Genomic DNA, 7,812 nt, shown 5'->3' on the forward strand with positions numbered 1-7,812 from the left:
CCTGAAAGGGTAAGATCAAAGAATTGTCAAAATTAGAAATAACCTTTACAAACACCAGTATAATTGCCTTAGATGAGAGAGGCTGCTAATCCTTCATGGAAATGGAATGTTTTGGGTAGGAAGGGACATGTTGAGAATAAATGAGCTGCCCTTGAGCCTATTTCCGAATTACGTCACACTTATTAACCTTATTATATATAACACAAGTGGTTCTGCATATCACACAGCCATATTGGAATTTGTCCTTTAAAAAATTATTATTATGCAACCCTCTTGGAAGTCTTGGAACTTTTTTTATGTGAATTTTTGTTTTATTTTTATTTTTTTGTTGTTACTCTCACTTTTAAAGGCAAACACTCTATTCTAGATGTGAGCATTCCATTGAACATTATATGGGGGAGGCTCTAAAAACCTTACTAAACAGATGCAAGGAGAATAAGAAGGATGGTCTTCCTTAGAAAGGACAGTCATGTTAGGGTTACTGTTGATAGGAAAGACAATGCTCTTATTCTATGGATATCCATTTCCACGAGTAAGGGAATTTCTAGGAAAACAGCTGATGACATAACAAGCAAGTGTGGGGAATTGCTAAATGCTACTCAAGGACATGCACACCTTATTCTGGAAAGCTTGAGCATTAATCTGCTCCTGTTCTAGTCAAGATGAGGCCTGCACCTCTCAAAGTGCCAACAAAGTTGTTTCTTTTGGGAAACAAGAATCCTGCTGCTATTAATTCCTCTTATTTGAAAAGGTGAAAAGTGGTAAGATGATCAAAGAATTGTCAAAATTAGACGTAATCTTTACAAACATCATGATTCATCTTGCTTTGAAGGGAGCAGAGCTGGTGCAATTGCCTTAGGCGAGAGAGAGTGCTAATCCTTCATGGAAATGGAATACTTTGGGTAGGAAGGGACGCATACAACAATTTATCAGAGATTAAGTGAGCTGCCCTGCCCTTGAGCCTAAATTTCCGAATTATGTCAAACTCCTCCGCCTTATTTTTATATAGTACAAGTTGTCCTATATTTATATTACAGACTCATGTTGGGAGTTATCCTGTGTTTTGTATTACACAACCAACCATACAGAGACGCACTTTGTTCTGCAGCAGAACCAGCCTTTAGTTATTGCTCAGTCCTTTGCTCTTTTTAAAAAAGATATATTTTATGAAATTTCCAAAAAGTTCACATAGCTAGTCCAATACATTCCCCCCTCCTTTTGTTTTGCCAACTTCCCATCCCATTTCCCATGGTGTTTTTTTTACTCCATCCCTTTGCTGAACCCTACCTTCCCTCTTTTATTTCATAATAAAATAATCTCTAATTTCTTCTGTTCTACATAGTTCAAATCCTGCTCGTGAATTCATCATACTATAATATTTCTTTAAATAGTCTGAAAAAGGCTTCCATTCTTCCATAAAGCAATAATCATTCAGTTATCTTATTTTAGCTGTTAACTTTGGCACTGAAGACCTTAAGGGGTGAGTCTTCGTTCTGCACCCCATGTGCCATTATGACAGCAGTTCTGTCTCAGCAGCACTTGGGATAGGTAGGAGCAGGGGCATAGCTAGTTCCTCCGGTACCCGGTGTGGCTAGGGCGGAGCAACCCGCCCACAGGGCCACTGCAAGCTTTGTGCGCGCCCCGAATGGATTGACACATCGGCGATCCATCGGGGGGTGCCAAGATTGCTCCCTGAGTGGATCCGCCACACCAATTGACGCTTCGGCGATCCACCTGGGGGGGCGATCTTGTCACCCTCCTTAGGCATGACACCCAGAGCGGGGCGCCCATCTGCCCCCCCATATCCCTATGCCAGTGGGTAGGAGAAGGCATTTCGGAGAAGACACAGAAACAGACTAGTGTAGTCAGTTAAGTTAACCTCTACCTATGTTTATATATGGACTGCCTAGTTTCTTTCATTCCTGTTCTCCACCTAACAAGGGAACCTGTGCATATCACTTAAGACTGGAGGTAGAACTGAGTAAAAGCTGGTTGTTGTATTTGCAAAGATGGTGGATCAGCCATTATGTGTTTCAGGCTTTCCCAAGAGGCCTGGGTGCAGCCTGAAAGCAAAAAAGCACCTTAAAGGGACTCATGGAAATGTCTCACACTCTATCTTAAAAATACATCTTGTACAAAACTTTTCAAACCATGGCTGGTTTGAATAGTCTTCTCCCTTTCCCTGTTTGTGTTTTTCTTTTTAACAATCTAGCCTGATGAAGAGTTTTGGGGAACTTAAAAGCTTGCAGATTGTTTTGTTGCACACATTACCGTGTTTCTCCTAAAATAAGACATAGCCATAAAATAAGCCATAGCAGGATTTCTATGCATTTGCGAAATATAAGCCGTTCCCCGAAAATAAGCCATACCCCGAAAATAAGCCATACCCCGAAAATAAGCCATAGTGATGCGGCACCTCCCATTAAAACAGCCTGGAGAGGCGTGGCTATGCAGCGTACTGATGTGACGTGGTTAAAATAAGACACCCCCTGAAAATAAGCCATACTGTGTTTTGTTGAGGGGAAAAAAATATAAGACGGTCTTATTTTAGGAGAAACACGGTAGGAAATATTTTTAAACATTTACTTCAACATCCTTCAAAATCACTGTGACTGGCGCATTCTGAATTCAATGTGATTTAAACTAGATGGGGTTTCTCACATTTCTTACCCTTTGGCATTTTCTTTTCTTTTTTTCCATCCTATCCCTACATGCCTCACATAGTGTTTTTATGCACCTCCTGTAATTTCCTCTGGCATTCTCTTTTCACGCTCAGTTTGCACCTTATTCTCGCCATCCCTCAGCTCTCAGATGACTAGTTTATTTTATTCCTCCTTCGTGGTCCTTTTGTCTTTGCTTCTTCCTATCTCATCCCCTTGCTTTCTGTTCCAGTTTATCAATCAATCAATCAATCAATCAATCAATAAAACAGTAGTATAATATATATTCTCCTTTTATCTTACCTTCTTCAACACCTCTTTTGGTCCTTCCACCACTTTCCAGCCTTTCTCCCTTTATCCCCAAACCCAAATTTCTCTGTCTCCCCAACCTCTTTTACTCAGCAAACAGGGAACTGCTGCTCCTGGCCTTGTCCACTCAAAAGGCTTTGACAGCTTCAGCAAGGGAAAGGGCACTGGACAGGCTGTGGCAGTGAGGCCCGAGGCCCACTACTTGAGAAACACCAAGCTGAATTGAAAGATCATCCCCTCCACACTAAACGGTTTCTGTTATGTATTGAAGTTCTCACCCTAGGCCACTAGGGGTGTTGTGTATATAGTTTCACTCTGCCTACCGTGGTTGCAGTTCTCACTCAGGTCCGCACATGCAAATGAAGGATTGAGATTGCAGCTCACGGATTGGGTAGCTAGAGAGAGAGTTGTTACTGTTGCATGTTACTGAGTACTATATAAGCAGGCTGGCTCAGCCCTTCGGTTCAGTTCTGTTCCAGCCTGAGAATAAAGAGAGCTGCTTGGAGAATCACTGTGTCTTCTGCTATGTCCACCCACTATTTAATAGTTTCCTTAGTCAGCTTCATTTTACTCTAAAAACACACACACACACACACACACACACTTTGAGGGACCCAAGTCCACAGTGAGGACTTTAGGGAAGCTTTTAATGTGTGATATTTTAATGTATTTTGATTTTTGCTGGAAGCAAATAATAATATTATTATTATTTAGGTAATCTGTGATCCAACTCAAATCACCTTGTTAGCAGGTCAGACAACCCAGCAACCTTTCCTGAGGCACTCTTACTCACTTTTGTTTTTATTCATTGCATTATCCCTCCAATGAGTTCAAGGTGGAGTGCCTGGTGTCCTCATCTAATCCCAACAACACTGTGAGGCAGATTAGGCTGAGAGTCCTTAACTGGATTAAGGTCACCCAGCGAGCTTCAAGGCCAAATGGTGATTTGAACCTTTGTCTCCCAAATCTTAACAAAATAAATAAATAAAAAATAAATTTTAAAAAATCCTTCCAGTAGCACCTTAGAGACCAACTAAGTTTGTTCTCGTGCATGCACACGAAAGCTCATACCAAGAACAAATTTAGTTGGTCTCTAAGGTGCTACTGGAAGGAATTTTTTTATTTTTTTTATTTTACTATGGCAGACCAACATGGCTACCTACCTGTATCCCAAATCTTAGTCTGACTTTATAGCCATTACATTACACCACACCACACTGGCTTTGTAATTTGGGAAGGACATAGAACCTATACACACCTCTGTGATTTACACACTGGTAAGACCAACATGCTGCCTCTTCTTTCTAGGTAGAAGAGATAAAGCTTCAGATAAAGTGGTTTAAGATTATGAAATACAAAACAGATTACCTGAGTTTAATCAGAACACCTGCCTAGGCTAAAGCACTAGATTATTGAGATCGTTTTTCTGCCGCTGGATATTACATGGCCACCTAGGTAGAAAACCCATTATTTTTTCCTCAAATAAGGATGACTAGATTGTATCCTTGTAAAATATGAGCAATGTTGTCAAGGAAATGTGAGAGTCAGGGCTGGGAGGTTATCTATCTATCTGTTCAAAGAAAGGTAAAATCATCGGTAAATCCAATGCTAATGGGTCTTCTCAGAGCATGATCAATTTTAATGAGTCTACTCTGCTACCACTGATGCTACTACTGAAGTTACTCGCCAGCTGGTAAAAAGATTTTATAAACAGAATGCAATGTGATTTTGTGGACCATCTCCCTGCCTCCACAGGAAGACTATTTCGGTTTTACACTAGTATTTTTACAGGGCAACACACTCATCTGCGGCCAATAAAGCAGTATGACCAAACCCAACTATTATGCAATTCATGGTATTTAACTTCGCAAACAAAGCATTAAATGTTACGATTTCCCACACCCTAGTGATATATAGCACCTATAGCTTGTTTGCCTCATGCCTTTTTAACAACAACAACAACAGACCCTCCAAGTGTCCCTGTTTTCCAGGAGCAGTCCTGGATTTGCAGAAGCCATCCCAGTTACTGATTTGATCCCAGAATGTCCCGCTTTTCCTTAGGATGTCCCTATTTTCATCAGAAAAATGTTGGAGGGAATGGAGTTATGCAACCCCTGAGCCAAGGAAATATGTAACCATATAACCTTTAGAAGACATTTGAAGGCAGCTCTGTATAGGGGTGGTTTTTTAATGTTTAATGGGTGGAATATAAATAAATTATGATGGTGATGGTGATGGTGATGATGGAATAGGATGTCCCTATTTTCATTGGAGAAATATTGTTGTATACCGCCCTCAGATCACAGAGAGGTTCACAACATAAAAATACAACTTCAGAACACAAAATACATAGTAAAACAAAAACAAACCAATAACCCTCCTCCTACAAACACATTTTAAAGGCCATAGAACGTTAAGCAGCCAAAGGCCTGGCTGTACAGAAACGTTTTCGCCTGGCGCCTAAAGATATGTAAGGAAGGTGCCAGGCGAGCCTCCGTGGGGAGAGCACTCCACAAATGGGGACCCACTTCCAGTGGTGTTTGGCAAGGAGCTATATTGGCGTCTCTGAAGCCAGGAGGGACCATGGACCAGAAACTCAAAAAGTGTGCTTTTCATCACTCTGCCAATGACTTCCTGCAGGGCCATTGGGATTGGAGTCGTGTCTGCTCTGCTCCGCCTCTCCTCCTCCTCCTATGTCCAGCCATCTGTTTGCCTGCTTGCTTCCTCTACTAGCTTTCTTTCTGCTCCCTCCCTTTTTCCTCCCCCTGCATCACTTGCCTGCTCTCTCCATCTTTTTTCTCCTCTGAGCCCTTCTGGATGCTCCACTTGTTCTTCTAATAGCACCACCAGCCAAGTGGAGGGGTGTGTGTGTTGTGTTGCAGGTCTGTTGTGAAGGCCCATGCCAGTGACCAGATCCTACACCGAGGAGCCCAGAGGAGCTTGCATGCCTCGCTTGGCCACCCAGAGCAGTGGAGAAGTGGTTCAGGGAGGGCACGGGTGGGAGGGAGGGAGGTCTTCTAGCTATTCCAAGCCAGAATGGAGAGGTGTGATTTTTGCATTCTCTTGGGCCTATGCCCTTTGTGAAGGCCTACCAAATCAACTCCTAGGTATGGCCCTAGCCATGGCTGAAAAGGCCCATTCTCATGTCACCATCCTCTGGACCTCTGAGGGAGGAGCCACACCAAAAAGAGCCATTTAAGGATTTTTAGTTCAAAACTAGCACTTTGAATTGGGCCCAGAAATTGGCAGCTAGTGCAGTCGATTGGAGCAGTATACTCAAAATGTCTTGCTCCAGTAAGCCACTGAAGTCCGCCCCAGCTGATAAAATTGAACCATGCGGAACCTCAAATTGAAGGCTCCATGGGACCAAATAACACTCCCCAAGCATGAAACAACTTCCCATTAGTGGTGCCGCCCATCACTAACTCAGACAGCCACTGTAGAAGCATACCATGGTTGATGGTACAGAAAGCTGTTCAGAGACTGAGAAGAATTAACAGGACACATTTCCCCTTTCTCCTGACAGATGTCATCATACAGGGAGACCAAAGCAGTTTCTGTGCCTAAACCAGAAGTAAACCCCAACTGAAATGGATCTTAAAAACCAGTTTCCTCCAAGAGCACCTGAATCTGGCCCACAACCACCTGCTCAAGAACCTTGCCCCAGAAGGGGAGCTTGGCAACTGACCAGTAGTTTCTTAAGATTTTCTGAATCCAGGGAGGGTTTATTTAGGAGTGGTTTTACTGCTGCCTCCTACAAGCAGACAGGGACCACCCACTCTCACAAGGAGGCATTTATCACTTCCCTGGCCCAGCCAACTGTCCCCTCTGCTAGTTTTCATCAGCCATGAGGGACAAGGGCCCAGAGCAAAACTGGTCGCCCTGACCGGGACAATCTGTCAGAGGGCTGTCAGCGGCTCTCGGCTGGTTGCCCAGGAAATTATAAAGACAAGGAAGTTTCTTACAGTCCTTTTTATTTCAAACTTTACAGAGAGAGGCTATAGAACCCAGCCTCTTTGATAACAGTGTTGTCCTGAGTGAATCTCCACCCCACCTTCTCTCCTACTTCCTCATTCGTCAAGATTATAATCTCCTGTAGGGTGCTGCTAAATGCCCTCGAGTTCTTTGCTCTACTACTTTTAAGGCTTGCCGGGTTCTGGGAGATGGTGGGTCTGGGATGCTTTCTAGTGAAGTGTCAGCCAGCTGCTGCTCAGCCTCTGTCTGTTCCTCCTCTCTCATTATTTCTTGTTTCCCCTCATCTGCCTCTGAGCTGTGACCTCCTGCAAACCACTGTTGTAAATCTATATTGTCTTCCTCTTCTTCCTCCCTGGAAGGGTCTTGCCTCAAGCGGTTTCTCAGGACCTGGCAGTGAGGCAGGGAGAAGGGCTTCTAACACCACTGCTCCCCCAATGCCTGGTGCCCTCTGGCACTAGAGAAAAGCTGCAAGCTATTATGAGCTCAAAGAGGAAACTGTGGGCTGTGAGGGTTCCAACGCCTACTGCTTCCACATCAGTTCCAGGCCAGGAGATTCAGCTGTCATGGCCATTGGAACATCTGAAAACATTTTGTGTGTGTGTGTGTGTACGCACGTGCACACATAAGCGCACTATACGCACCTTTGTCTCACCCAAGTAATTACTTAATATTGTCTGTTTTGTTTTATTTTAAATATACTGTAAGGCACCTTGAGAACTTTAATAGGTGGGGTGTATTACAAAAATAAATATATATTCTCCTGCCACCCCAAATCATGTTGGGAACCAGGGTTCTCTAAAAGCCTTGTAGTGCAAAAACTGGAGTCAACATACTGTGCTACTGATGTCTGCAATTAGATGTTTTTAGA

The sequence above is a fragment of the Lacerta agilis genome, chromosome 11 (genome assembly GCF_009819535.1).
Source record: "Lacerta agilis isolate rLacAgi1 chromosome 11, rLacAgi1.pri, whole genome shotgun sequence".
Classification (NCBI taxonomy): Eukaryota; Metazoa; Chordata; class Lepidosauria; order Squamata; family Lacertidae; genus Lacerta; species Lacerta agilis.